The following is a 20,725-nucleotide window of genomic DNA, read 5'->3' on the forward strand; positions in this document are numbered from 1 at the left end:
TTCTTTCTCTTCGAAATAAGCAGACATGTTAGTTACAAAGTAGGAAACACAAATGACTAATAAACTGAAAAAACTGTCCAACTTCACAGGCAATGAAAATGCAAATGGAACCCATAATGCAGTTCTATTTTTGTCTATCAGATCATCACAAATTAAAAAGAATACTCAGTGCCTTTCAGGTGAGGTGAAGTTGACACTCTTCAGTCTTTTGCTGTGAAACAACCATTCTGGAAAGCAGTTTGCTGGCTACTGAGCAGCCCGGTGCCTCCCTGTCCTGAGGACGTAGATGGTGATGTGGTGGAGGCTGAGTGCGGGGCTCACTGTGGAGGCAAACGTTTGCGTGAACTGAGGCTCGAACCAGCCCACGTGTCCGTCGACAGAGGAAATTTAAAGCCATTGGGTGCATTGATTTCTGCGTCACCGTAAACACAATTTCATCAAAACCCTTTTTAGTATGTGAAAGTGATCAGGGTATAAAAAACAATGGGACATAAAAGTTCATATTTAGTCTCAATTCTGGGTTATGGAAAATGTGTGTGTGTGAATGTTAGGGGCTGAATTGCGTCCCCAGAATTCATTGGTTGAAGTCGTAACCCTAATACACAGAAGCTGTTTGGAGAGAGGGTCTTTCAAGAGCTAATAAAGGTCAAGTGAGGCCGTTAGGGTGCGCCCTGATCCAGTGGGTCTGCTGTCCTAGTAAGAAGAAGAGACCAGGACAGGGGCACACACACGGGCACCGTGAGAGGACACAGGGAGAAGACAGCGTCTGCGGGCTCAGGAGAGAGTCCTCCGGAGAAACCAGCCCTGCCGCCACACTGGCCTCGGACTTCAGGCCTCCAAAACTGCGAGGAGGGAGATTGCTGCTGCTGAAGCCACCCAGTCTGTGGGAGTTTATTATAGCACCCCAGGCTGACTAACAGTGAAACTAAACCAGGATGTTAGTTTTGTCTGGCTAGTACATTTATGGATCATTTAATTTTCTTTTTAAAACTTTTCTATATTTTCCAAATTCTTTACAAGAATCATGTATTATAATAAAGTATTATTGGGAAGTTTCCTTCCTTGTCTGTATAGAGAGCCTTAGAATAAGCAGACAGAGGCCCCTTCCTCTTCGGGGGTCATCCTGGTCAGCTCTAAGGTGAAGGCGTTGTGCTGGGATGTGTAGTCCCCTGCCCAGCCCTAAAGTTGTGTGCTGCTTCTTGTGTGGCATGGGCGGAAGCCTGTGGGCCTCGTGGTCTGCCGTCTGTGGGGTGTGTTCCCTTCAGCGTGGCAGTGGTGGTGCACGCACTGTGAGATAGCTGAGGCGTGTGAGTAAGGAGATGCTGGGGGCTTTAGGTGAGGCGCTTCCTCTCTCTTTCAGATGGAGGCTGAGCTTATAAAGCAGCATGGACTTGCTGAGCCCCGGTTTTCAGGGATCTGCATTTGTTGTTATTAGTTACTGTTATTTGCTGGTTAGGCTGGGCAGGATCCAACGTGAACTAAGGAGAAGGGTGTGTGGGAGTCAGGCAGGTAAGAAACAAGGAACCCAGGGGAACGCTGGGATGCAGCCAGCCTGGGCAGTGCTGGGCAGAGGCCGTGGCAGGTCCCTGAATGCTGGTATGTGAAAGCCTTGCCGAGGCACTTAGGCCTTCCTCTGAAGACGGTGGGGACCCTCTGGAGGCCTTTCGGTTAGAGAGGGAAGCAGCCTCCACCTTGCAGCCAGCTGATGTGTCATTCCAGGCACCAGGGTGATGGGCCAAGGGACCCCATGAAAGCACCCCTCTTCACCTGGGCATACAGCTGTTTAGAAATAAAGCAAAGGTCTGACAGAGGGAGGCTGGAGTAGTGCTGTGTTAGTCTCTTCTCACAGTGCTGTGAGGAATACCTGCTGAGACTGGGTGCTTATAAAGGAAAGAGATTGATGAACTCACAGTTCTGCAGCTTAACAGGAGGCATGGCTGGGCGGCTTCAGGAAACTTAAAATCATGGTGGAAGGCTAAGGGAAAGCAGGGACCTTCTTCACAAGGCAGCAGGAGAGAGTGAGTGCCAGCAGGGGAAAGGTCGATGCTTATAGAACCATCACATCACGTGAGAACTCACAATCACAATAACAGTATGGGGGCCATTCAACTGCCTCCCTCCCTCAGCACGTGGGGATTACAGGTCCCTACCTCATCACATGGGGAAGACAATTTGAGGTGAGATTTGGGTGAGGGCACAGAAGCAAAGCGTATCAAGCGCCTTGACTGCCAGTCAGCAGATGGGTTGGAGCTGGGTTGGGCCCCCAGAATGAGGACAGCATGGGCCAGCTGAGCTGAGTGGGGCCTTCCAGTGCAGGGCATGCCGTCATGTGCAGGCGAGAGGTGAGCTGTGCCCGGGCTGCTTATGTGAGGAAGCAGCTCACACCTCTTGCCGCCACCCAGCACCCTATGGAGGGGAGGGACGGCCATCGCACAGTGAGGCGTGGAACACGTTTCTAGCAATAGTGGATGGATCCATTTACAGACGATGGAGGATGGACTGGAGCTGGGGCATCAGACAGGAGGCACAGGATGGACCCCCTAACTGGTAGTGGAAGAACCCCCGCAGAGTGCCCTGCACTCCTGCATTTGGTAGGGGCTGGGGGAGTGCTGGGACAGGCTGGGGGGCTCCTGGAGGAGGGTGCGGCCTGGATGGAGTTTCCGCAGGTGCAGGAGCAATTACGGTCTTGGGTGTGGCTCTCATCAGTGAGCCCCAAGAACTTGGCCCAAGGATTGTCCATTTCTTCCGTGTTTCTACACGGCACCTTTCGTGGGTGGCTCTGACTTCCTGGGAGTTCTGTAGAACCAGGGAGGCTTATTGATCAGGTCCATTCGGTTCTGTATTTGGTTCCCTTTGTGGTCTGAGGTGCAAGCTGGCTGCCTACTCTGAGGGGCTGTGCAAACCTTGTGACCCCTGCTCCTTCTTAGTGTCTCCCTGTGGCTGTGGTCTCAGAGCAGCCTGCATCCTCTCTGCCCTGTGGCTGCTCAGCCATCAGTCATTACATGGGGATGGGGTGGGGGGCTGGGCATGTGCATGTGGACAGGGTCCCCACCTTGTCCACCTGGGCATCTGTCTCACTGCTGGAGAGCTGGGACTTCCGGCCAGTTCCGCCTGTTGACACGTGTGATGCAGTTAATCCTCCAGCCCCTGTGTTCACTCAGCCAGCCTCCGTGTCTGCTTGGCACAGGGATGAACTCTTCATGCATACGCGTTTTGTAGCAGGGCCTCTCTAGCCCCGTACCCAGCGTTGGGACTCTCCCCCAGCTGCTGGAACAGTGTTCTGTGTTCCAAAGAAGACAGCAGGCTTTGCTTCTTTTGAAAAGTTGCTGTTCGGCCTTTGCCTTACCTGTAGACTTCCTGGATTGGAGGGAGTTACTCTCTAGAAAGGAGAATCACTCTGTTTACTTTGAATGTGCCCCCGCCTCTGCCTAGGCCTGCGGTTCCTGAAACAGAGCTGCAACCTTCTCATTGAGTACTTTCACGAAATACATGGAGACAGAATATGTTTTCACGACGCCGCGTAGCACGGCCATTCTTCCAACCACCTGTGAAACGGGTGGCTTTCCTTTAAATTAAGTATAAAATGAAACGGACATTGGCTGTGGCTCACTGAGGCAGCTTCAATGATGAGAATGTGCCCCTGACAGCTGGGCCAGACAGTGTTTCTTGTTGGCTTTCGCATTTCTGGACGAGGAACCGTGGGGCTTTGGGATCTTGCCCTGTATTTTCCAGCACACCCGACGAAAAACTAAAACCAAAGCAACCTCTCAACGATGAGACTGATGGATGATGAGTTTGTGAGGAGTCTGTGGTATGGTGCTGGTGTGAGGGTGGCACAGGGGAGGGACACGCGCACGTTGGGACTTGCCTGGACCCAGCTGTGAAGCTATGTGTACAGTGTTGTGAACGGTGGGTCCTGATGCTGAGCCACAGGTTGGTTGGTGGGGCCAGCCGCAGGTGGCATCAGGACACAGGGTGTGGGCGTGGCTGCCGTGGCGGGCAGCACTGCTGTCTCTCCATGAGCCTTGGCCCTCTGTGTCTGTGCTGTGAGTTTTGTTGTCCTGGGTTTGAGAGGCCTGCTGGAGGTCCGGCAGTCTCCTTGCCGCCACACTGGAGACAGACACACCCCAGGAGGGAAAGGCCTGTTTCCTGACCCCTTGTGCCAGGGGCCTCTCTGTCCCCTCCCCTGTCCTTCAGCTCAGTTCTGGTGCCTGAGATCGCCATGGACCTCCGATTCCCTCTGATTCTGCATAGTCAGAACCAGCCAAGCCCTGCCACGCCTCCCGGCTTTCTGAGCAGCCTGGCGCCTGCCAGTTCACTCTTGTCGGTGGTTCTTCCTGTGGCTCATTGTCAGCCTGGACTTGGCTTTTCCAGACTGCACTTTTTCTAATGACCTGCCATCAGCGTTTGCTTTTTTGACATTTACTGGGCGTCTTAGCCCGCGGAACTGACTTGTTTCACTTAGCCTTTTTAGCACTGCCCTCAGACACCTCGGAAAGCCGCCTTGAGTTTTGTCCACAGCTCCTTTGGAATTTTTCTGACTGAAACCTGCATCAGCTAAGAGCGCTGGTTCCTTGGAGTGGAGGATGGTGCCAAAGACTAACGTGATTTTCGCTTGGGCCCCTGGGGGCAAAGGAATCACAGAGTGGGACTGACCACTAGTGATGGGGCAGGAAAAAGGGTATGAATCTTTTCTGTTACCACCAGTTTAAATGTTTTTTACCTTCCTCATACAGGAATCTTGTTATTGGTGCATTTTTCATGGTCTTTGGTGCTGGCCTGTTGTATAGTGTCATATCAGACATTATGTAGGAGGTACAGCGTTGAAACCATCCTTTTTTTTTTTGGAGACGGAAATTTTTGTCTGTTGCCCAGGCTGGAGTACAGTGATGTGATCTGGGCTCACTGCAATCTCCGACTCCTGAGTTCAAGCGATTCTCCTGCCTCAGCCTCCCAAGTACCTGGGATTACAGGCACCTGCCACCACACCTGGCTAATTTTTCTATTTTTAGAGGAGACAGGGTTTCACCACATTGGCCAGGCTGATCTCGAACTCCTGACCTCAAGTGATCCAGTGGCCTTGGTCTTGGCATCCCAGCGTGCTGAGATTACAGGCATGAGTCACCATGCCCAGCCTCTTGGCATCTTTTGGCTCTTTGGCTTGGGGGCCATGTCCCTGTCCAGACAGTCTACTCTGCCACTACCACACGGGCATAGCTGAGGACAGAATATACCCAGTCCATAGCTAAGAGGACACATCTTCTCAGAGACAAGAAACAAAATCCTGTATCTGGGACTCCTAGTGTGAAGAGAATTCCATACTGTTCATGAAAGATGCACAAATCTTTGAAGCCTGATTTTGAGGCTTAAACTCTTCATTTTCTTGGTAATCAGTGTTAGTCAATGATAATTTACTTTTTATCCTAGGCAGCTTTTGTATTGAACTCTAATTTCTTATTTTATTTATTTATTTATTTTTGAGATGAAGTCTCACTGTCGCCCAGGCCGGAGTGCAGTGGCACGATCTCGCTTACTGCAACCTCCGCCTCCTGGGTTCAGGAGATTCTCCTGCCTCAGCCTCCCAAGTATCTGGGACTACAGGCGTGCGCCACCATGCCCAGCTAATTTTTGTACTTTTAGTAGAGACGTGGTTTCACCCTGTTGGGCAGGCTGATCTCGAGCTTTTGGCCTCGAGATCCACCTGCCTTGGCCTCCCAAGGTGCTGGTATTACAGGTGTGAGCCACTGTGCCTGGCCTGGACTCCAATTTCTAGACTGCTTTTGAGTAAACAGTGATATTCATTGTATATTAAGGCAATCTTGTTTTATAAAAATATCAGTTAAGAACTTTGGAAAATATGGCAAATGATGTCAAGAATTATCCGCCTTCCTTACATATTTGCCCTCAGATTCAATTTGATTAATTGCTGTGGATTCACACCTAAGTTCTGTGACAGCAGCTCCTTCGCTTATCGTGCACTTCGGTGTCATTTTGTGTTCATGTTACGTTTAGCTTTTCAGGTGACTCCAGACATTTCTGAGACTGTCCTTAGAGCTTGTATCCACGTGAAACGAGTACAGAAATTTCAGCAAATGATTGTGTGGTTTTAGCCAAGTTTTCAAATTTCTGTATGGCTTGCATCATTTCGTGCCTGCGGCCCTGAGTGTGTATTTTGACAGATTTATCCAGATAGTATGAGTTGGATTGCTTGGTTTCCTGCATGTTTTCAAAAAGTCACTGCAGGTTCTTACAGATTTCGTTAGTGGCAGGTGGTTGAACACACACTTCACAGGCCTCTGGCAAGTCCCTGAGTGGGGCTGACTGTGGCAGGCCTCTGGCCTTGGGGGACTGTGCTGTCTGGGAGGAGAAGCGAGTGTCTCTAAGATCCTAGCCAGGGGGAGCTGGCTTCTGCCAGGGATCATTACTCGCTGCCTCACCGCCCCTCCTGCTCTGCATGGCGTTAGCTGGGAACCATATGAATCAAAAATGGTTTTAAGGAACAGTCACAAATGTGTGGAAAACAGCTAAACTTTACCAGAAAATAAAGAATGTGAATTAGATCTCACTGTAATGAGATATTTTACCTTCCCAGTGAGCAGAGCAGAAAAGCAGGTCATGGAGCTGCTAAGTGGTCAGTGAGGAGGATGTTAGGCCCTGCTGGCTGTAAAATACATTCGCAACACTTCTTTCAAGTATTTTACCAATATCTCTCGATAAAATGTTCTCCTCTTTCATCTGACAATTTCACTTGAGATGTTTTACTTAAGGAAATCACTCTCAATGCAGACCACATATTTTATTTAGAAAAGAGTATTATTTGGGCATTCTTTATTATAACAGTAAGATGTTTGAAACGGTGCCAGCATCCCAAAGCAGGGGTGTGGCTGGCTGTGTAGACGGAGAGACTGCAGTTCTTTGGATGATCATGCAGCATCCTGAGGGATGGCTTCAAAGAGCGTGTTATAAAGTGGGAGATCCCTATTACAAACGTCAGATTCGACAGGACACACATTTCTATTTACAGTGCAACTGTAGTCATATAAAAGCTGAACAAAACCTCTGTGCAGAAACAAATTGGAATAAAATTACAGCAACGGATATCCTGATTGTGTTTTACATGATATATCTGTGGCTAATTTCCCTCTTTATTTTGTATTGTCAGTTCCTAAAATGTTTTTTTGTGGCAGTGACTTTAAAAAAATCTTTTTGTTGTTGTTGTTGAGACAGAGTTTCACTCTTGCTGTCCAGGCTGGAGTGCAATGGTGTGATCTCAGCTTACCACAAGCTCCACCTCCCCAGTTCAAGCGATTCTCTTGCCTCAGCTTCCCGAGTGGCTGAAATTATAGACATGCTCCACTGTGGCCGGCTAGTTTTATATTTTTAGTAGAGATGGGGTTTCACCATGTTGGCCAGGCTGGTCTTGAACTCCTGACCTTGTGATCCACCTACTTCGGCCTCCCAAAGTGTTGGGATTACAGGCGTGAGCCACCACACCTGGCTGACAATGACTTTTAAAAAATCAGATTGTCTTACCCCATGGCATCTTGGACATGCTGTATAGCCCCCACCTGGGTCACACAGTGCCCATCACACTGCCTGCCCTGGGTCCCACAGTGCCCAAAGCTGGGAAGGCCCAGGGAGCCTTCAGGGAGCTCTCAGGCCTCCATGACTGTGTGGAGTTCTGCTTTCTCCCAGTCAAGTTTTTTGGCTCTGAATGGAGCAGGCACTGATTCCTGTGCTTTCCCCAGCTCCCAGTGAGCTCTACACATACTGTTCAGGAAAGGAGAAACCTTAGCAAGTATAAAATTTCTTTTCATCCTTGAATCAATGTGCACAGAGCACTTTACCAACCATAATGTCAGGTCCTTCTCTGGGCCCAGGTGCCACTCCGGGCACAGCATGGGGCCTTTGGGCTGAGCAGACCCTTCTGCATTCTGAGGCCATGCACCTCCCCTCCAGGCCTCCAAGCTGCGTGTTGCAGAGGACACAGTGGGGCTGTTGCCATATGCAAGCTTCTCCAACCTTTGCCTCAGCAGTGGGGAGGCAGGTGCAGGAGCAGGGCATGGGCCTGGGCCCACAGGAGACACCTGTTACCTGAAGACTCTCAGGAGCTGGCTTGCCACTGTTCCTTCCTGTGTACTCTGATCTTGGGTCGAGCAGGAGTCATGCATATTTCTGTGGGGTGCTGAGATGTTCACTTGTGATAACAGAGCGTCAGGACCTGAGTATGGGCAATGCAGCTGCCTGTTGATGTGAGGGTTGGGCTCCTGCCCCTCCTTGGCTGCCAGCAGCATCCGTTTGATTTTCTGGCAGGTGCACAGTGATTGGCTGTGCACTTGGTTGGAGCCTTGGTTCTGTGCTGCTCTGTACAGGGAGGCTGGTGGTTCGAAACACATTTCTTTGTGTGAAGCCTCAGGGCAGGGATGGAGAACAAGCAGGGCTGTTTGCAAATTATACAGGTATCTGTCACTTAGGAAGACGTTTATTTGTGGGCTATTCTGCAGTCATGCCTTTTGAATGCCTTCTGGGCTTGCGGAGGCCCCTCAGGTGTTCCCCAGCTACAGAAGACCTGCAGAGCACGCAGGCTTCGCCACCAGGATGGCCTGAGAAGCTGGATGGGGAGGGCCCTCTTTGTGAAAGGTGGGTCCATGTGTTCTTTCAGTGGATCATGTTTCTTTTTGTTGAGAAACTGAAGAGCCGTACAATTGATTAAATTTCTTCAAACAGAAGTACATTGAAAAACATCCTGAGAGGAAGCAGTCTAAGTTTGCTTTGGCTTTGTGCCGTGATACATGGAAACACAGTATACACGTTGTCCAGATTCGGTTTTGATACAGTAGCCTCATATCCTTCTGTGATTGTATCCATCCAGTTGGGATAGTTACAATGCAAGCAGTTTTTAACCTGATTTTTATGGTCCATTTTCTGGGTATAATAGACAAGGAGGAATGTGCTGAAATGTATCAATTCTAGATGGAAGGCCCAGGAGGGGCACTGAGGGCTGAGGGGCCAAGTTGCCAACCCGACTCTTGGCAAGGTCTTGCCCTGTGAGTGGCCACAGCCAGCCTTTCACACAGACTCCTTAGAATTGTGACAGAGGCCACAGCCACCAGCCTTGCTTGGTCGTCACGCATGAAACCCAACGCTGGGCACGGGCGAACCGCACGTCCGCTCTTGCTGTGAGTGGTGGGGCTTCCAGCTGAGTCGTAAGCAGCGCCAGAACAGGAGCAGAACTTTGGAGCTGAGCGTTGGGGTGATTTATTGAAGACCAAAGATTGAGGAGGAAAGGGACTTAGACTTTCTAAGTGGCTCAGCCAAAGTCATCCTGCTAGAGCTGACAGTGAAAGCTGGATTGTCTGTTAGAGCAGCAAGCTTTTCCAGTTAGCCAGCACTTTCAGATGCCAGCTACCTCATCTGAACAGCAGAGGAACCTGTGGTGTGTTCCACGGTGGGTGTATTTTTTGGTCTCTTCTTGTGTTATTAATGGTAAAGTGTAAGGGCACCCTCTGCACACTGGTGTGCCATTTCGGCATCTGACCGGGGGGGGGCGCCTGCCCCGCGCATTCTCACTTGGTGTGGGGCTTTGTCTCTTGCCGACTCCCTTGCCAGGCCGTGAACCATGGAAGTGCAGAGCCTGGGACTGTTTTCCTCCTGGATTCCGATGGCCCTCGTCTCGGTACCGGTGCACTGTCTGGGCTCCGCTGAGCACTGTGGATTTTCAAGGCTTTGACGTACTTTGTCAGATTGTTTTGCAGAGTGCATTCGTCATTTCTGCGGCAGTGAATGGAGACCTGTACTTTGAGTGGTCATTGTGCTTCAGAGTGTGTGTTTCTCATTATTTACATCAGTAGAGAATAGTTAAACTTTGGCATCTTGGCCAGTTTTTTTGGTGAGCTTGGTGAATCTTATTGAATTTATTTCATAACTAATGATGTTGACCATTGCTTCATTATTTTAATTGGCTTTCCTTTATACATAATCTTTTTGGGTATTTTCCTCATTTTTAGTCAGCCTACTTAGATTTTTTTTATTGAGAAATAATTCTTTGTAAGTTATTAATATTAATCCTTTGCCTGTAATGACTTATAAATGTTTTCTCATTTAAAATTTTAAAATACAATATGGACCGGTTTTTTTCTTGTGTCCTGGGCCTTTGTCTAGAGGACCTTTTTCCGACCTGCTGTGTACCCATATTTAAGCGTGCATGAGAAGGATTCCGAGGTAAGCCTTGTGTTCGCATTTCATTGTCACCCTGGGTGAAATGTCTTTACAGAGACCTTTTGCTGTGGGTTTTTATCACAGTGGAATGCAGTTGGCCCTTCAGATCTATGGCTTCTGCGTGTGTGGATTCGATAAAAATATTTGAAACAATATTGCATCTGTACTGAACATCTGGAGACTTTTTCTTGTCATTATTCTGTAAACATCTATTTACATAGCATTTACAAGATACTAGGTGGTATAGGTAATCTAGAGATGATTTAAGGTGTATAGGAGGATGCGTATGGATTACGTGCAAATTACTAAATCCTTTTATATCACGGTCTGGAGCATCCACGGATTTGGGTGTCCACGGGGTTCGGGCAGCAGGGTACTGAGGATCTGTGTTTCCGTGTGTTGCTTCCTTCTCACCTGGCTGCCCAGGCCCTCGGCAGAGCCTGGAGCCTTGTGTTGGTCAGTCTTCTTTCCACCTGGGCCCATTATTAATGATTTGTATGTGGGAACATTCTGCTGATTGATTTAAAGACCCATTTATCCATTGAGGAATTATTTTCGACTTAATTACATAAAGGGAGTAAATCAATTTAATGGATTGATTTATGATCAGTTTGTGCTTTCAGATTATTAAGACTCGAGAAAGCTTCTCTGTATAAATTTCTGCAGTCATCCTTCTGAAAGATGAGTGTGTCTGCAGAATCTCCTTCTAACTGGAAACACGGAATCAGGAAGAAGGTCTTCCTTAGCCAGAAGTGTTCCGCTCCTGTCTTCATTAGGAAAAGGCGAGGGGCCTCACCCTTTAATGCAGTGAGGGGTGGGAAGGGGTGCCTTCACCTGTGGGCACGTGGGAGGTGCCAGCCCCACACCAGAGCTCCTGGGAGGTGTGGATACCTTGCCTGCAACCTGCAGAGGAGCAGCAACTGTCAGGGTGAAGACCTGCTGCATCCTTGCCTCCAACCTCCAGAGGGGCAGGAAGGAACAATCCAGGTGAAAGCCTGCTCCATCCTTGCCTCTGACCTGTGGGGGGCTGGGAACGAATGTGGCCAAAGCCTGTCCATTCTTGCCTCTGACCTGCAGAGGGCCAGGAATGACTGGGGTGAAAGCCCATTCTGTTGCACAGTTAGGGCCTGGGGACCATGGTCATCAGGTGTGCCTTCTGTTTTCCTGAGAAGCTCTACCTGTAATTTTCAGAGACATGCTTTTCAGGGGTGCTCAGAAGTTATTTTGCCTTCTCAGAAAACAACAAACAAGGTTTTTCTTAAAGGAGGCACTCAGAGCCATTGTCCTGTGACCTTGTGTGAGATAGTGCTTCCCTCTGTTTGAATAAGTTGTTTTTCATTTTAGTGTTGCTTGTGTTGTCATTAGTAAAAGGAAATCAGACTTGATATCTTGTCTTAAATCTAGCGGTGACTTGAATATGTCTTTGAGCCAGAGACATTGGGATTGCCTTTTTTTTTTTTTTGAGACAGAGCCTCGGTCTGTCGCCAGGCGCCAGGCTAGAGTGCAGTGGCATGATCTCAGCTCACTGCAAGCTCCGCCTCCCGGGTTCAAGCAGTTCTCCTGCCTCAGCCTCCTGAGTAGCTGGGATTACAGGCACGCGCCACCACACACAGCTAATTTTTGTATTTTAGTGGAGACATGGTTTCACCATGTTGCCTAGAATGGTCTTTATCTCTTGATCTCGTGATCTGCCCACCTCGGCCTCCCAAAGTGCTGGGATTACAGTCATGAGCCACCACGCCCAGCCGGGATTACCTTTTTTTATCCTTCAGAGAACACGTGGACATGATTTCCACTGAGGTCTGGTTCCGATTGTGTGTGTAACTCCTTTTCCTCCTAGACCGGAGCTTCTTGAGGACGGCTGCTCCCTCACTTGCCACGTGTTTATGGAGCTCTGCTGGGCGTCCAGGCGCTCCTGCAGATGCTGGACGAGTTTGGAGAAGGAGGCAGGCAGGCAGGCAAGTTCCACCCTAAGATGCTCTCCCTGTGGTGGGGAATGGAAGGACACAGGCAGAGCCCTGAGCAGGGGTGACAGCTCAGTAGCAGGCACGCTGTCTGCCTCGTCCCATCCTTGTGGTGGGTGGTGCAGTGTGGGGTTTTGTGATGGTACAGTTGATTGGTTCCCCAGCAGTGTGTTTGCTGCCCGGAGGGGCAGCTGTGATGGACCCACACCTTCCTCATGTGCCTCAGCTGTGCTGGGCCAGCAGGCCCCAGGTGGCAGCATCTCCACCTGCTTGTGCCCACTGCATTTCCACAGCACTGGCTGCACATCATCCCCTCCCCAGCACCTGCCCATGTGTGGCGGGCTGGCTCCTCACACCTCCCACAACCACAGCACTCTCCTGGGGCCCTGTGCCGAGGGCACCACTCTAACACAGCTGTCTCCTGGCGCTCCCTGTCCCTCTGCAGGGAAGTCTCTGGGGCCTCCGCATCACACTCCCCACAAGCCTTTCCTCCTCCTCGTCTGCGAGCTTCTTTCCCATAACCTGCGCTCTGTCTGATCCTGCTGCCCTCCAGGCTTGGTTGGAATGCCAGGGGCTCTGTGCTCACGCTCACCAGGCTGGCCGGGCTCTGTGCCTTCTGCCCTATCACCCCATTCATTCTCCACCTGGCGGACTCCTGGTCACACAGCATGGTTGTGTGAGCTGCATCTCCCTGTAACAGTCAAAAGCATTGGGAGAGTGCATGAGTCGGAGTCAAGGAGTCAGGGGAGCACATGAGCACAGCCTCTCTTCTAGGCACTTAGATGTTCTTTGTTTCAGCTTGACCTTTCTCCCTGTCCCACAGTTTCTCACACATAAAAGTCTTTGGTATTTGTTAGTAGAAATCATTATTTCACCAAATAGCTTTTGTATGAACCAAAACTTCTACTCATAGCATTACTGAACATTAAAGTTCCAGGCAAGCCACGGGAATGCTATGAGATTGGGATTCTGCTTTTTGCAAAAGTGACATCATGAAAACGAGGATGGTGACGGATATAGAAGGTTTCTTTCCCTTTCTGCCGTGGCATCTGTCCCACTGTTGTTCTTTTCCCAAGTGTTCTCTGCAGACCTTTTTCCACATGGAATTTGGTACCAATTTTTTAATACAAAAAGTAGACCAGCTGCTTCACAGACGCTGTCCTGTTCACAGGCCCCGAGGCCTCCTGCTTTGGGTTTTGAGGTTGGAGACACCTGGCTGGGGGTCTGCTTGTGGGTGGCAGGATGGGAAACAGCTGTGCTACTGGTGAGAAGAATGTGCTGGCTCTCATCACTTGGGATCACTCTGGGGGCCGGCAATTGATTGTTGGAGCTGGCCTGATGCTGCCACCTCGTCCAGCCATGCTGAGGGCATTGTCCTTGTCCTGTGATAATCATCTGCCGACGTCTCGCCCTCCCTCCGTGTGCCTGCCCTGGTGGGCTGCAGGCGGCTGACCTGCGCGCGCTTACATCCGTGGAGCAGGGTTGTGCACCATGACTGTGTTTCGGTCTGTGTGACCTTGACTGAGTTGGACATTATTTATATTAGAATTAAACATTCCCACCACTAAAGCAATTTGATCATAACGTTCGTTGTTTTTGCTGAACCAAAAAGTTTTGTGAATTTATAGTCTTGAGTTGTGATACTACTCTCACCAAAGCAGGACGTTTTTCTCCGTCCTGGAACCCAGATGTACGTAATGAAGTGTTCAAATCTCTCTCACCAAAGTGCCAGGGTTTCCAATGTAAAACTCCCATGTTGGGAAATGCAAAAGATGAGATCATAGAGCAATTCCATCTACTTATCAGACAGAACATTTTTGATTACCAGTTAAGCTCCTAATTAAGTGAAGAGGTTTATTGCAGGGTTTGCACAGTGTAGGTGATTAATGTAGTCATAACGACAATAGCTTGCTCCCCGCCCCCCTTGGTTCTCCCTGAGGGGGCTGGCTGTTACCCACAGCATTTGTGCTATAGCTGACTGCTCCCATACCTTGGTAACGGTGTCCTGGAATCCTTTGAAATGAAAGCAGCTGTTTAAATTGGAGGGATTTTTTCCCCTTTCCCCATTACCAAGCTCTTCCATTTGGTTTAATTTGAGAGAGGACTTAACTCCTTGTCAAGCCTCTTTGTTTTTGAGCACCTCCTGGTAATTACAAGGTAAGACTCCAGTCCTCTGCTCCAGTTCCAGAGGCTGACGTTGTCTCACAGAGGTGGGGTGTGGGGCTGTGTGGGGAATGAGCCCCTTAGGAGACCCAGAGCTTGGGTGGCCTCGGGATGACAGGCTGTTTTGCTGAATGACAGAAGAGGAGGCCATACACTCGTGTTGTAGCCATGGAGTTCTTGTTTTATTTATGGAGTTAGAACTTCCTGGAGTTGGAGCTGTACAAGGTAGGCTCCAGCATGGATGCTCCTTACCGAGTCAGAGGCCTCTGTGCTGTGCAGGGTCCCATTGTGATGCTCTTGACGAGAAGGGTGTAGACTCATCAGGCAGAGCCCTGGTTCCTGGCCAGGCTCTGCCACTTCCTAGTGCAAGACCTGAGCATATTACCTGCAGCCTCCTTACCTGTGCAGTGTGGGCACTGACCCCACTGTGGGCTTTTGGATGGAGTGGGATCATGTATGGACATGCGGGCTCCCATGCAGAAAGGCCTGCCGTGGAAATACACAAGTGCCTCATCCGTCGGCGGGAAGATGTCTTCACTGTGTGGCCGGTGGTCCTGGGTGGGCAGGCATCCTCACTGCCTGGCTGGCTGTCCTGGGTGGCCAGGCGTCCTCACTGCCTGGCTGGCTGTCCTGGGTGGTCAGGCGTCCTCACTGCCTGGCTGGCTGTCCTGGGTGGGCAGGCATCCTCACTGCCTGGCTGGCTGTCCTGGGTGGCCAGGCGTCCTCACTGCCTGGCTGGCTGTCTTGAGTGGTCAGGCATCCTCACTGCCTGGCTGGCTGTCCTGGGTGGCCAGGCGTCCTCACTGCCTGGCTGGCTGTCCTGGGTGGTCAGGCGTCCTCACTGCCTGGCTGGCTGTCCCGGGTGGTCAGGCGTCCTCACTGCCTGGCCAGAGGTCCTGGGTGGGCAGCCTTCATCACCAGGACCTTCTGGATTTTGAGCCTACCCATCCTTCTGTTCCTTTAGTCTTCTGACCCTTTTTGTTTTCTGGATGTGGAAAGAGGGGCCAAGAATTTCTGCTGTTTGTTTCCCTAAAACAGCTTTTTGCATATTTCAGGGTGGCAGTTATATCCCCATGTGGTTTTCTCCTGACCAGGCTAAGTATCCTCCATTTCAAAAAATTAACTTCGTATACCTAGCCACGGTTCATCCACCTGCCTACCCATCCATCCGTCCACTCGTCCATCCCTCCATCCACATGGACTGGTGGCATCTCATGCTCGATGTGGTGACTGTGCAGTGCTCTCCCCACCTTGTAGCACCGGCCCTGCCCACTGACTGCCAGCAGCACCCCTCACCCTAATCATTCTGACCCCAAAGTCCCCTGCACGTTTCTCAGAATATTCACTAGGACAGTACCAGCACCCGTGGGATCTTCTGCTCTAGGGAGAGTTATCTGAAGAAAAGACAGGCCTTATCTAAACTGTTCTAAGTGGCTTAAACATTATTCTTTTCTATTGCAGAAATAACTGCTCATTGTGAAAATCCACATTCCCTTTTACTATATGCCCTTCTGCAGAAAATAGTGAGACTTTCCCGCCCCACTCGCCCACCTTGCAGGAGTGTTTGGACGTGCCCGTGTGTGGCGTCCCTGGGTGATGCTCCTCTGTGTGCCTTTATGTGGATGCAGTGCTCGTTTTCCATGTAAACCGAGCTGTTGATAAAGGTGGGATTGTTTTCAAATTGGTTTTTTTCCTTAATACTGTAGCCGGGCAGCATTTCAGAGAAGGTTAGTTAGATCATCCCCTAAAGCCTTTCTGCTACCTAAGAAGGCAAGCAAGATGGTTTTTAATTCAGTGTCTGTTTTTGTTGTGGTCCACTTGGGCCTGCTGATCTTCTGCCCTGTGGGAAAAGGCTGTGGGAGTACCTTTTCTGCCTCCTCCAGGTTCCCCTTGGAGTTAGCCTGTGCGCTTGGCCTCCCCGCCACCCCGAGAGCTCTTTGGGGTCAGGACTCATGCTTTTCTCAACTTGGTGTCCCCAGGGGACGGGGCTGCCCCTTGTAGGGAGGTGTTGTGGCTAATGTAGGGGAAGAAAGGGCCAAATGCAGTTCCAGAACACTGTTATACATGCCGGTGTTAATTTAGTTCTTAATTACATGAGGACACTAAAAGATAGAATCAGGTTCTATTTCAGGTGGAAACAAGTTTGTTTAAATTTCATTATTTTTAATTATGTGTTTGCAAAAATGTCACCTTAGAAAGTCCCCACAGTGGCCTATCTCTGTCATGGCTCTGAGGGGCCAGCCGGTCCTTCCTGGCTGGGAGGAAGCTGAGGTCTGTACATCTCCCCTTGCCCTCACCACAGTCCAGGAGTGCCCTGTGAATCACCCATCTCCTGGCATCCAGCTGCTTCGAGGCAGCTTGGGCATGTCTTTGTGGCTCAGAAAGAAATCTCTAAGCCCGGATCTCCCAAGGCCTGACAGCTCTTGCGCACCCGCTCAGGGCCACAGCCACTGCTGCCATTTCATTAGGCCCTGCCCTCCATTGATTGGCATCTGGTTCTGTCTCCCTGCTCTGCTTTTACCTGTGTACTGATCATTTTTTCCTGTGAATTGTGTTTCTTCCTTTGAGCCCTGGGATTGCTTGGAATTACTGTGTCTGTGCTTTCCTTTCTCATTTGTGATCTTAGCTGAAAATTCTTTCTTTCCATTGGTGTCAGTGCTGTCCTCGCTGCCCTCCTTTGGAGTGACACACGTTTTGGAGATAAGTCTGACCTCCTTGTGGTTTGGTTTGGCCGGCGGTGACCATCCCGATGCTAGTTGATGCAGGCCCCAGCCATGAGGCTCCCGTGTCTCCCTTCTCAGTCTCCCTCCCTCCTGGCCCCACGGGTGGCAGCGTGCCTGGTGGACAGTGTGTACCTTTGGAGTTGGATGGTCCTAAATGAAAATGTGTCAGGGCCGTTGGCCATCTCAGAGTCTTGATTCAGAGCCCGTTCTCACCCTGCGGTGCACTCTCGCTGGTCCTTGGGGCAGATGGTTTCGTAGATCAGCATCTGATAGGTGGAAGCCAAGCGCAGCTTGCTGTTCTTGCCTACAGTTCTATCTGGGCCACACACCCTGGGACGGGGCTCCTCTGGGTGGTCTTGGACCTTCCCAGGCTGTCTCCCAGGGGCCAGACACACCAGCCCGGGAGGATTTTCTGCAGTTCGTCCTCGCCCTGACCCTGCTGTCACAGCCTGGAGTCCAGAGTGTCCTGTGCCACTCTGTGTGCCTTTGCCAAAGTGGGGGATGCTTTCCCCAGCGGGGGATATTTATCTCATTCTAACAATAAGGGTAATTCCAATTCTCTTGGCGTTTAGAAGACAAATCACCTTGGGGGCTCTCTGAGTTAAATGCCATTACTTCATTACCTTGAAGAGTAACAAATGGCCCATTGTGAGAAATGACACCTAGAATAGGCCACTGACATTTCCTCAGATAAAATAACAAGCCAGCTAAACAGACCAAGAGAGCGAGGCCCCTGCCTGGTGCATGCAGCGCCTGGCTTTGTGAGTCAGAGCTGCGACAGCCCAGCTTCGTCTGTGCACCTGAGGAGAAGCTGCTGAGGTCTGCGAGGCTTTAGTTCCCTGTTTACTCGTATTATATCTGAGGAAATGTCTCCATGCTTGGGAGGCCCTTGAAAGAGGGTACATTGATGGGAAGCTTCTCAAAGCAAGCCCGCTGATTACTCTGGCTGATTCAGTTCCTTGAGATGGAGAAATAACATCAGACCCGCTTCAGGTCAGCAGAATGTTGCGTTGATTCTGCTGAAACTGTTTTCCCAGGGAGGAAGTGATACCCTGGGGAGGCCACTCACACTCCCGTTGTGCGCCTGGCTTTTGCCGCCGCTCCTTCCCGTAGGAAAGGCATTACGAGGGGGCTGGACTTGGATCCAGGCTGCTCACTCCACCACTGCCTCCCAAAGCACACTGATCAGTGCGTGGAGGCCTTGTTTCTGCATCTGTGAAGTGGCAGAGGTAACACCTCCCACCTTGGGCTGCCGTGGAAAATGGGAGACAGGGCCTTTCCTGGGGAGATCCTGTGGGGTTCTCATCAGAGGGTGCACTCAGATCAACCTGGACTCCTGGACCAGCAGAGTTCTGAGGCCAGACACCTTGCCACGTGCTGGAGGGAGAGTCTGCAGCCCCACGGGGGGCCAGTGTGTAGACAGAGCCACCAGGAGAGTGCTGGTGTTATGAACACGCCCGGGCTGAGAGGAGGTTTGGGACAGAGCAAGGTTATGGCCAGCCAGCAGCACTTGTCATCCTAGCCCCGAATTCGAGGGAAGGGGCACAGGGCCCTGCCTTCTAGTCCCTGGCTTGGTGAAAACACGTCCAAGAGTGAGGACCTGGGCGCGCCCTGTATGCTGTGGACATCGGCGTCCTTCACAAGCCTGGGTCCTGGGAGGAGCCCATCCATTTCTCCACACCACCTGGGTGACTCTGACACCGAGTACTGAGGTTTCCAATCTTTAAAGTCACTCGTTCTCCCCTTTAATTCACGAGCTTCCTGAGGGCATCAGGTCTGTCACTCATGTCTGTGCCTGGTGTATAGGGACAGATTCCACACAGGGAATCTGTGTCCACATTACCCCGCCCCCACCAGTGTAGACAGCCCAGGGCAGACCAGCCGAGGAATGCAGAGGCGCGGCGTGGCCTGGCTGTAGGGCGTGCCGCTCAGTCGTGAAGAGGAGTCGGGCACTGATACCGCCTGCTGCGGGGATGACTCTTGAGGTCGTTGTGCTCAGTGAGAAGGAGCCAGTCACAGATGGCTGCGGAGCCTGATGCCAGCAGTGTGAAACGTCCAGAATAGGCAGCTCCATAGAGACAGAGGCAGGTTAGTGGTTGCCAGGCAAGGGGTGGGAAGTGGGGAGCGACTGCTGAAGGGCCCGGGGTTTCTTTCTGTGGTGACAGAAATGCTCTGGAACTAGTGTGATGCTTGTGCAGCCTTGGGACCCCCTAAAGACCACTGCATTGCACATGCTACAGAGTGGATTTCATGGTGGATGAATTACCTCTCAGTTTACACAACCCAGAACCAAATCAAGGCAATACCCATGGAGTGACTAAGGATCCCCCCCACCTCCCCAGAGAGAGGAGTGATGTGCGAACTGGCTGGAATCCGCCCACCCTCCGGCGTTCCCGCAGGCCCTGCCATGTTGGATGTGTCCAGGGCTGTCACTTCCCTGTCCAGGCCCTCAAGCGCCCAGCGGCTCACTCCTGCTGGAGGGTCAGACATGGAGGCGCTCTTCCCCTTTTATCCTGCTGGTTCTAGGGTGAACCAAGAACCGTGGGGTGGCGTGTCATCTCGGCTCTCCCAGTCACACACTTCAGTGTGAGTTAGCAATGGGCGGGGCTGCGACTGAGGAACCAGTATGATGTAGGACTGTGCTCAGCACGAACGTGAGGTGGGCCTCTGAGTCCTCGGGGAGCAGGTAGGGACCTGGGTTCAGGGACCCCTAGGTGGGGCTGCCTCTGTACCCTTCTCCCAACGTGTACCAGCCTGCTCTGGATGGCTACGGCCCTGCCCCCCTTTACCTCACTATTGTCAGGGGCTCAAGGGTGGTGATGTCAGAGTGGTGACGGAGCTGAAAGGAGCGCGCACGCTCACAGTGCGCAGGAGATGGCCTGGAGCCTTGGCAGCCTGCGGTCAGCACCAGCAGCGTTCTCTTCCTTATTGTTCTTGTGACTTTTATCTACTTAAACCTTTCTAAATATATTCTGGGCTGAAATGTTTCTTTTCTTAAAGAACATTTTCCTTGCGAAGATGCCATGCAAATCAAACTAAAGTAAAAAAAAATTAAATATACGGTAGATAATTTTTAAAACATTTATGAGTATTTTGCTGGATGACAGCAGTTTTGTAAGGATCTAAAATTAGTTTGTTCAAATATCTGATGAGCCATTTCAATTAGGCATCTGTTTTGCATTTTAAAAACTTTTAGATTCTGTTTTCTCTTTTTTTTTTCTTTTTCATACTTTAAGAAGGAAATTATTTAGAGCACCATTGTCTGTTCTTTCTTGGAAGCACATCTGTGTTACAGCTTTCTGGGGTTTTTGATCATAGCATGGAAGTATTTACCCTGTGTAGTTTTGGAAACTCTTAACTTTGGAAAAAGGTTTTTAGAGGAATTATTGCCAATTGAATTTGTAAATATATCCGAAGCAGAGTTTTCAAAATCTTATGAAAAACCTTTCAGATCTCTGTGAGGATTAAGTAATATATTCTATTTTGTCTCTTATTAGGATGCGAAATGCCTGAGAAGCAATAATTTATAATATATTAATTATGTTAATTAATTGGAGAGGATTCAGAATATTAATTATCTGCAACTAATTAGGCATTAAGATTGAGAAGTGTTAAGTGATGAGGTGGAAGACTGCATGAGTCATTTAGCTAGACTGA

General features: G+C 50.3%; 1 protein-coding gene across 6 annotated transcripts in view; it reads left to right on the top strand.

Annotated features, from left to right (window-relative positions):
* The window catches only part of TBC1D22A (TBC1 domain family member 22A), a 383,821-nt gene that overhangs the window by 181,331 nt on the left and 181,765 nt on the right, over window positions 1-20,725 (top strand). The window lies entirely within an intron of this gene.

Source organism: Aotus nancymaae, unplaced genomic scaffold, assembly GCF_030222135.1.
Source record: "Aotus nancymaae isolate 86718 unplaced genomic scaffold, 86718_ANA_hifiasm-v0.15.2.pri h1tg000076l, whole genome shotgun sequence".
NCBI classification, from domain to species: Eukaryota; Metazoa; Chordata; class Mammalia; order Primates; family Aotidae; genus Aotus; species Aotus nancymaae.